At 44.5% G+C, this 7,500-nt stretch overlaps 1 protein-coding gene and 1 long non-coding RNA gene across 9 annotated transcripts in view; one reads left to right on the top strand and one right to left on the bottom strand.

The window, feature by feature from the left end:
• spock1 (SPARC (osteonectin), cwcv and kazal like domains proteoglycan 1) overlaps nt 1-7,500 on the top strand; it is a 183,893-nt gene that overhangs the window by 20,714 nt on the left and 155,679 nt on the right. The window lies entirely within an intron of this gene.
• LOC113575611 overlaps nt 1,610-7,500 on the bottom strand; it is an 18,297-nt gene continuing 12,406 nt past the window's right edge. The window contains exon 4 of the long non-coding RNA XR_003410434.2: nt 1,610-2,747. This is a non-coding gene — a long non-coding RNA (uncharacterized LOC113575611). The remainder of the gene's footprint in view (nt 2,748-7,500) is intronic.

The following is a 7,500-nucleotide window of genomic DNA, read 5'->3' as shown; positions in this document are numbered from 1 at the left end:
TCATTGATTCTGCTCCTATTAGCCACGTGTAGATAAACGTAACTGATGTAGGGAAGTGATTTTAGCATTTGTGTCTTTAAACAAACTTTCTGAACTGAAGATACACATGTAGAGACAGAGAGAAGGAGAGAGAGAGGGGGAAGAGGGAGGGAGAGAGAGAGAGAGAAGAGGGAGTTAGGGGGGAGAGAGGGAGAGAGGAGGGAGAGAGAGAGAGAGGGGGGAAGAGGGAGAGAAAGAGAGTGAGAGAGCAAATGAGCAAGAAGAAGAAGAAGCCATACTGCACTAGTTTTCTTCTGTGGTGTTTTCCTCTTCAGTGTGATTGGAGCAGTGGGAACTCTCAGCAGTACGGTGCAGATTGCACTCCAAAACCTTGAACTCTGACCCCAGCAGGGCTCAGCGCCAACCGTGAAGCTTATTTAGGTTGCCACAAGGAGCAGGAATATTTTAGCTTTGGGTGACAATTTTAAACACACACACACACAATCGCACCAATCCCCTGAAGGTAAGTGAGTATCTGTGCTGTCTCCGGGCAGTCCTGTGGAGGACTCTCTCTCTCTCTCTCTCTCTCTGTGTGTTAGTCCCTCAGCTCCCAAATCTCCACGCATTCCAGCATGCAGTGACGTGCTCAAGCACATACTCGTTCTCCCCCACTCCCACTCCTCTCTCTTTTCCTTTTTTGGCTTCTCTTCTTTTATCATTTACATCTGACACATTTATCCAACACAACTTCCAATCAGTGGCAGGGGTTGAACTGGTAACCTTCGGCTTACTAGGCCAGGACCTTAACCATTGAGCTACCACCGCTCTGTCCCCCTGTCAGCCAGCCTGTGCCTATGGCCAAGTGCCCGTGGTTCTGTGTGTTTCAGGAGGTGGACGTGGTCCTCCGTGATGTGTGTTTATGTAAGAAACCTGGAGCTCCGATGCTGTGGTACTGGCTAGCTTAGTGGTGCTAGCTGTGTTTAGGGTCTTACGGTTAGGGTCTTACGGTTCCGTTTCTCTTCTATCTATCTATCTATCTATCTATCTATCTATCTATCTATCTATCTATCTATCTATCTATCTGTCTGTCTGTCTGTCTATCCATCTGTCTATCTATCTATCTATTCCTGCATTCTTATCTTTCTCTTCTCTCTTTCTGCCTCTCTCTCTCTCTGTAACCCCACATCTCCTCCTCTATGTATCTCTCTCTGATGTTTATCGTATCTATAACCACGTCAGATTGAATTGGTCATTATCTCTCCTGCTCCCCGCGGCCACAGATATGGATAGCCGTGTGTGAGAGTGTGTGAGGGTGTGAGTGTGTGTGAGTTCGTGTGAGCATATGTGGGTGTTTGGAGGCTTGTAGTAGCTTTAATAATTTAGTAAGTGACTGCTACTATTCTCTTGTGTATCTCAGGGGGAAGAAGGAGAGAGGGAGAGAGAAGGAGAGAGAGAGAAAGGGAAAAAGAGGGGGACAGAGGGAGAGAGAGAGAGGGGGGAGATTTGACCATTTTTACAAGTAACCTCTGCACCTTTGTCAGTAGTAATTAATGTTGAAAATTCACATGAGAAATCACAGACTGAAATACATCAAATGACTGGTGAATAGCACATAGCAAAAAAAAAAAACCCTGTGAAATAACACTTTATTACTTATTGAGTAAACCCTTACAGTGTTTATGTGTCCAGTTGGACTTATATATCAAGGTGTTAATTAAAGTCTGATTAATACCAGGGATATGTTGATAGCTCTTCCTTAAAGACTGTGCACTTTTAAGAGTGGAAAACCACCTGGTGACATCATGGGAAGATTTCACAACAGTGACCGCAGCCTTTGGGTTTTCGCATCTCTTTGGTTTTAGGACAACGGACAGCACGCTGCATGCTGCAGGCTCTAGTGTGTGATATGGACGCCATGTCCACTGCTGGAGTGCTCAGCAGGACACACAGGTGTTCTGCTGTTAGTTTTTTTTCTGTTAAATTCAGGGGTGTTTCCCTTTTCACTTTTGACATGGCCATTAGTTCATGAGCAACGTTTCAGGACCATGGACAGGAACGTAAGGAACGTAAAGGAATCGCTCAAGTTTCTGGGATTCCTTGGAACATCTTAAAAATAAAATGATGATAAATGTATAAAATTCATGAATTGCTGATGGCTTCAGCTGTATACTAAGCTGTGCTTAGTTGGAACCAGAACGTACCTTGTGATAAAATCAAAAGAGAACATGCACCTCTCTCCAAACCATCATCCTCTGATCCTCTGATTGTCTTTTATTCTCCGTAAATGGCAGTCCTCCCCCCCAGCAAAGGGCCCATAATGCCATTGTTCCTTTGGAGACGCCGAGCAGAGTGTCCGGGGGGACGTTACGGTTATTGATTCTTTCGTGCCGATCCATTAGCGGCAACTGCCTGGTTTGTTTGGAGCGAGCGTGTCTCCCTCTGTGTCATCGATTGGGTTCCAGTGTCATAACACAGTTGAGCTTTTCAGGCAAATGACTGCCAGTTTCCCACCCACTCTGATGGATGAAGTTTAAAGCATCGCATGGACTCTTCTCTTCACTGGGATGTTCATGGACTCTTCACTGGGAACTTTTATGGGCTCTTCCCTTCTCTGGGAATGTTCATGAACTCTTCACTGGGAATGTTCATGGACTCTTCCCTTCACTGAGATGTTCATAGACTCTTCCCTTGACTGGAATGTTCATGGACTCATCCCTTCACTGGGAATGTTCATGGACTCTTCACTGAGAATGTTTCATCACCCTGTACTGGAAGAGAACACGTTTGTGGGGTAAACCCTTTTCATGCAGAAGACTGTATAATCAAGGGAAAGCAAACATAGAAATGCTTGGGTAAACACCACACACACACACACACACACACGCACACACACACACACACACACACACACACACACACACACACACACACACAGATATCTGCTCCATCTGCTGTCTTTTGCCCCGCAAAAGACTGTGTTCATGAGTCCTGCTGCATGTGCTAATATACTACAGATGAATGGATACACACACACACATGCACACACACACACACACACACACATACACACACACACACACACACACACACACACCCGGAGCTATGGCTTTCTACAGAATCGTGGCTTTACATATGCTCCTATGCTCCTCTGTTGAATTCATTATTCCCATGATATTCCACTGTATGAAGTCAACTTTTATGCTGTAAGGAGTTTTTGGGATTAGGTCCGGAATTTAATGGACCACTGCCCGGATACTAACGTTAATGCACCAGCAGAAATATTGCTGCATTGTCTGAAAGAACCTTGAACAAGCCTGCTGGCTTGTCGTCTGCACTGGGCCCAAATACCAGCTGGGGGGTGGAGGGGGGGTGTTTCAGTGGAAATCCACAACACCTTGCAGAAGCAGCTGGTAGGGAGGCAGGTAGCGTCCGTGTGCCTAATCAGAGCCCGCGGCAGCCCCGAGAGCTACGCCCGTCTGCGCTACGCCCATCTGCAGCAGGAGGAAAGGAGGAGGGGGAGGAAAGGGGCCAGCGATGCGGAGGAGTGTGGAAGATGGGGGCGCTGCGCAGTGCCGTGTGGGTGAATGGTAATTAGGGGTGTCGTTAACCAGGCAGAGGCCTGGAAAGTGTGCTGTGTGGGTGTTATCTGGATGTGTGAGTGTGTGTGTGTGTGTGTGTGTGTGTGTCTTAAGTAGACGTTTTCAGCAGTGTTGGGGAGGTTTTTCTGTGTGTGTGTGTGTGTGTGTGTGTTTGTGTGTGTGTGTGTGTGATTTTCACAGTTAACATTATCATTAGAGTAGTGCAGAGGTGCAATTTCTTTCATTTAAGAGCAAAAAAACTTGACAGCATGAAGTGAAAAGGTGGAGGTGTGTTATCTCCTCCTCTTTTCTCTCTCCCTCTGGTTCTCCTCCTCCTCTCGTCATCGGCTCTCTTGTTCTCCTCATCTCTTTCTCACTCTTTCAGTGAGAGGTCTCAGATTATGTGAGACTATAACAAGCTCATTTAAATATTTATCACCTCTCCTCTCTCTCTCTCTCTCTCTCTCTCTCTCTCTCTCTCTCTCTGAAATTTGTTGTAGCTCTGCACTATTTTGCAAAACACAAGCAGGGTCACACACACACACACACACGCACACGCACACACACATACACAAACACACACACGCGCGCGCACACACACACATACACAAACACACACATGCGCGTGCGCGCGCACGCATGCACGCACGCGCACACACACACACACACACACTTTTTATATCAGGGTAATATACTGTACTATTATGGATGAGATACTGCACTGACAAAAAGATCTCTCATGAGAATGTTTTTTCTCTTTTTTTCACCTGAGAACGTTTCTTTCTTTTATGCCTTCATATCCTCCCCCTCCATCTCTCTCTCTCTCTCTCTCCTTCTCTCTCTTTCTCTCCCTTTTGCGTTTCCTGTTTTTCCTCTGCAGTTTAAGGGTTTGACAGAAGAAAATGGCTCTGCCCTCCTTGTGGGGTGAAGGATCTCTGTGCACATTAACTATTTAAAGGGCCAGTAACACTATTCTGCCCCCCCCCCCAGCTTCCCACACCACTTTAAAGACAAACTGTGTGTCTCATAGTCTTATTCACACACACATTCACCAAGGGCATCATAATGGAGTGTGACGCAGACTAGGTCAGTACGGAGTGTCCGTAGTGACAGAGCCGTGGTGATTTGGGTTCACCACGGACGTGTGCTGTATTGATCAGATGTCCCTCGTGTGCGTCTGGAGGGACGTGATGGGGTGGGGGTGGGGGTGGGGGTGGGGGTGTTGCCTTGGCCTCCGACGCATTCCACGCCCTTTTCTCTTCTTTTTTGTATTCTTTTCTTTGTTTTCGGGAATTCTGTCTGGAACGCATTCGGAGCTGCGTGTCAGCTCTGACTTTCTAGACAGAGTCCACTTTGTCTTAACACTGGGTTTATTCTGGGTGAAGGACAGTTGGCCCCTCGAGACAGATCTCTCTGGAGTTCACTCTCAGCACTGGGATTAAAGATGGATTTGTGCGTGAGTGAGCTAATCTAAGGTTCACGCTCAACTTACGGCTGTACTAAGTTGAATGGAACAAAATTACTTTTGGTTCAGGCCAAAGTGACTTTAGATGGAGCCATTTAGTTCACTAACCAATAAATCCAGCTTCAAGGTGCAAACCCCAGGAGTCGTGTGATCTGGTTCAACTTTGTGTCTTTTTGGGCCAAGATTAAGCCCAGCTTTAAATTACACTGCCACTGGCAATTCAATATTGAAGATTCTTTTTAGACTACGGGGAGCCTTAATGTGCTTTCTGAAAACCTTTTTTCTCTTCTCTGACTTTGTATGTGTGTGTGTGTGTGTGTGTGTGTGTGTGTGTGTGTGTGTGTGTGTGTGTGTGTGTGTGTGTGTGTGTGAGCATGCGCACATGTGTGTGTCCAAAAACAAGGTTTAATACACATATATAATGCATTACTCAACGTCCTTAAAATTCACATGAACACATGTTGGTATTCTGGTATATGTTGGTATATGTTGGTATTCTGGTGTATGTTGGTATTCTAGTATATGTTGGTATTCTGGTGCATGTCGGTATTCTGGTGTATTCTGCTGTATTCTGCTGTATGTTGGTATGTGTTGGTATTCTGGTGTATGTTGGTATGTGTTGGTATTCTGATATATGTTGGTATTCTGGTGTATGTTGGTATTCTGGTGTATGTTGGTATGTGTTGGTATTCTGGTGTATGTTGGTATGTGTTGGTATTCTGGTGTATGTTGTTATTCTGGTATGTGGTGGTATTTTGGTATATATTGGTATTCTGGTGTATGTTGGTATTCTGGTGTAGGTGGGTATTCTGGTGTATGTTGGTATTCTGGTGTAGGTGGGTATTCTGGTGTATGTTGGTATTCTGATATATGTTGGTATTCTGGTGTAGGTGGGTATTCTGGTGTTTGTTGGTATTCTGGTATATGTTGGTATTCTGGTGTAGGTGGGTATTCTGGTGTTTGTTGGTATTCTGGTATATGTTGGTATTCTGGTGTAGGTGGGTATTCTGGTGTATGTTGGTATTCTGGTGTAGGTGGGTATTCTGGTGTATGTTGGTATTCTGATATATGTTGGTATTCTGGTGTAGGTGGGTATTCTGGTGTATGTTGGTATTCTGGTGTAGGTGGGTATTCTGGTGTTTGTTGGTATTCTGGTATATGTTGGTATTCTGGTGTAGGTGGGTATTCTGGTGTATGTTGGTATTCTGGTGTAGGTGGGTATTCTGGTGTATGTTGGTATTCTGATATATGTTGGTATTCTGGTGTAGGTGGGTATTCTGGTGTTTGTTGGTATTCTGGTATATGTTGGTATTCTGGTGTAGGTGGGTATTCTGGTGTATGTTGGTATTCTGATATATGTTGGTATTCTGGTGTAGGTGGGTATTCTGGTGTTTGTTGGTATTCTGGTATATGTTTGTATTCTGGTGTATGTTGGTATTCTGATATATGTTGGTATTCTGGTGTAGGTGGGTATTCTGGTGTTTGTTGGTATTCTGGTATATGTTTGTATTCTGGTGTAGGTGGGTATTCTGGTGTTTGTTGGTATTCTGGTATATGTTGGTATTCTGGTGTAGGTGGGTATTCTGGTGTATGTTGGTATTCTGATATATGTTGGTATTCTGGTGTAGGTGGGTATTCTGGTGTTTGTTGGTATTCTGGTGTAGGTGGGTATTCTGGTGTATGTTGGTATTCTGGTGTAGGTGGGTATTCTGGTGTTTGTTGGTATTCTGGTATATGTTTGTATTCTGGTGTAGGTGGGTATTCTGGTGTTTGTTGGTATTCTGTCCAGTGAAATGGAAAACAGAATTACACATAAGTACACAGAAGATTCTAAAACCATATATTCTAAAACACACTAATAAACGGGTAAAACCATAAAACCAAATGTTATCTTGTTTAAAAACCACTCAGAAGCTAATTAACAGCAGCAGACACAGCAAGGAATGATGATGACTGAAATACCACATACCAATTATTTCAGCATGTGGTAATTACCTTAAATGTTCTGTGTGAATGTAGGAAATAAAGAGTGTTTGTTTATATGTGTGTGTGCATGTGCACATATGTAAATTTGTGTGTGTGTGCACATGTGTGTGAGGTAGCACCTCCACCTCACTCAGACACCCCTCTATGGTAATGGGGCTCTGGGGACTGTGGATGTCCATGGACATTTGTGCTTGTTCTGTTATTAATCAATGTAATAATAACAACATATGTTTACTTATGTAGCCTGTTGTTATGGCGACTGCCCGCTGTAAGATGTAACGGTGATCGGTAAGGAGGCAGACGCATGTGCGGAGAAGAGAGAGATTTATTAAGGGCAAATCCGGAGTGGTAGTCATTAGGGTAGTCCAGGGTCATTGAGCCAATACGTAGATTACGGGGATACATGATCAAACAAACAAAACACATGAAGGCAAACAGGGGAAGCAGGCTATAACACAGGCTAGGAAACACGAAGGCTAGGATAACAAAGCA

Source organism: Electrophorus electricus, chromosome 2, assembly GCF_013358815.1.
Source record: "Electrophorus electricus isolate fEleEle1 chromosome 2, fEleEle1.pri, whole genome shotgun sequence".
NCBI lineage: Eukaryota > Metazoa > Chordata > Actinopteri > Gymnotiformes > Gymnotidae > Electrophorus > Electrophorus electricus.
Note: the sequence above shows the minus strand (reverse complement) of the source record. Positions and strands in the feature narration are given on the sequence as shown.